A 2,500-nucleotide genomic window follows, 5' to 3' on the forward strand; every position below is an offset into this window, starting at 1 on the left:
TTGATGATGTTCATCTGCTTCTCGACCTCCCGCCGGGGATGAAAAAGACTGCGTCCGCACGTGGAAAATTGCAGGCCTAGATACTTGAAAGTATCTCCCATCGCCAGTGCTGGGATGTTGTTCCCCCCAGCACGAAAGATGACAGTCTCGTCGACCTTGGTTTTCTTCTCCCGGCCTGATGAGACAAGGGCGAGAGAAAAACACTTCCGTGGGTTGACCTCGAGCCCGAGATCCCCCAGGGCCGACGTGGCGATGGTGAGAAGTTCCTGCAACCCATCACGAGTCTCGGCAAACAGCAGGAGGTCATCGGCGAATGCAGCCGCATTTATCCGCCGTCCAAGAATGCGTGCACCAATATGAGCAGGCAGGCGAGACAAGAGAATGTCAATGGACATGTTGAAGAGGATAGGAGACAGCGGGTCACCCTGCCGAACACCCCTCGAAGGCCGCACTAGATCTGACGACTTCCCATCCGCGCAGATAACCGTCGATCCCGCCTCATAGCATCCCTGGATGTAGTCAACAAACTCGACCGGCAAACCGTGGGCCCTTAGCACCGGGCCAAGGGCACCATGGGCAAGCGAGTCGAAGGCCTTTGACACATCCAGAGATGCCAAGTACAGCGAGCCGGCAGCTCGGCACGCCTGGGTCATCGCCAGATCTAGAAGAAAGGTGTTGTGAAGCATCCCATCCTGAGGGATGAAAGCCCGCTGGCGACCGTCCAACACACAGTAGCGCATCAGGCGGCCAACCAGAACCTTGTGAAAGGCTCTGGTCAGCACCGAGTCATAGTTACTCCCGCCGTTTACCCGCGCTTGCTTGAATTTCTTCACGTTGACATTCAGAGCACTGGGCAGAAATCACATTGCGTCAACACCCGCTAGGGCCATCGCAATGCTTTGTTTTAATTAGACAGTCGGATTCCCCCAGTCCGTGCCAGTTCTGAGTTGATCGTTGAATGGCGGCCGAAGAGAATCCGCGCACCCGCGCGCCCCCGGAGGAGCACGCTAAGGCGGACGCGGCCTCGCAGCAAGGAAGATCCGTGGGAGGCCAAGGCACGGGACCGAGCTCGGATCCTGCACGCAGGTTGAAGCACCGGGGCGCGAACGCCGCGCAGGCGCGCGCATCCTGCACCGCCGACCAGCACGAGGCCGACCAACGGCGAGAGCAGACCACGCCCGCGCTAAACGCCCGCACTTACCGGCACCCCTACGGCACTCACCTCGCCCAGGCCCGGCACGTTAGCGCTGACCCACTTCCCGACCAAGCCCGACACGCCCCGATCCTCAGAGCCAATCCTTATCCCGAAGTTACGGATCCAATTTGCCGACTTCCCTTACCTACATTATTCTATCGACTAGAGGCTCTTCACCTTGGAGACCTGCTGCGGATATGGGTACGAACCGGCGCGACACCTCCACGTGGCCCTCTCCCGGATTTTCAAGGTCCGAGGGGAAGATCGGGACACCGCCGCAACTGCGGTGCTCTTCGCGTTCCAAACCCTATCTCCCTGCTAGAGGATTCCAGGGAACTCGAACGCTCATGCAGAAAAGAAAACTCTTCCCCGATCTCCCGACGGCGTCTCCGGGTCCTTTTGGGTTACCCCGACGAGCATCTCTAAAAGAGGGGCCCGACTTGTATCGGTTCCGCTGCCGGGTTCCGGAATAGGAACCGGATTCCCTTTCGCCCAACGGGGGCCAGCACAAAGCGCATCATGCTATGACGGCCCCCATCAACATCGGATTTCTCCTAGGGCTTAGGATCGACTGACTCGTGTGCAACGGCTGTTCACACGAAACCCTTCTCCGCGTCAGCCCTCCAGGGCCTCGCTGGAGTATTTGCTACTACCACCAAGATCTGCACCGACGGCGGCTCCAGGCAGGCTCACGCCCAGACCCTTCTGCGCCCACCGCCGCGACCCTCCTACTCGTCAGGGCTTCGCGGCCGGCCGCAAGGACCGGCCATGACTGCCAGACTGACGGCCGAGTATAGGCACGACGCTTCAGCGCCATCCATTTTCAGGGCTAGTTGCTTCGGCAGGTGAGTTGTTACACACTCCTTAGCGGATTCCGACTTCCATGGCCACCGTCCTGCTGTCTTAAGCAACCAACGCCTTTCATGGTTTCCCATGAGCGTCGATTCGGGCGCCTTAACTCGGCGTTTGGTTCATCCCACAGCGCCAGTTCTGCTTACCAAAAGTGGCCCACTTGGCACTCCGATCCGAGTCGTTTGCTCGCGGCTTCAGCATATCAAGCAAGCCGGAGATCTCACCCATTTAAAGTTTGAGAATAGGTTGAGGTCGTTTCGGCCCCAAGGCCTCTAATCATTCGCTTTACCGGATGAGACTCGTACGAGCACCAGCTATCCTGAGGGAAACTTCGGAGGGAACCAGCTACTAGATGGTTCGATTAGTCTTTCGCCCCTATACCCAGCTCCGACGATCGATTTGCACGTCAGAATCGCTACGGACCTCCATCAGGGTTTCCCCTGACTTCGTCCT

General features: G+C 58.4%; 1 pseudogene; it reads right to left on the reverse strand.

Annotated features, from left to right (window-relative positions):
* Nucleotides 1-2,500, reverse strand: part of LOC124730370 — a 6,309-nt pseudogene that overhangs the window by 2,649 nt on the left and 1,160 nt on the right.

This window comes from Schistocerca piceifrons, unplaced genomic scaffold, assembly GCF_021461385.2.
Source record: "Schistocerca piceifrons isolate TAMUIC-IGC-003096 unplaced genomic scaffold, iqSchPice1.1 HiC_scaffold_1238, whole genome shotgun sequence".
Taxonomy (NCBI): domain Eukaryota; kingdom Metazoa; phylum Arthropoda; class Insecta; order Orthoptera; family Acrididae; genus Schistocerca; species Schistocerca piceifrons.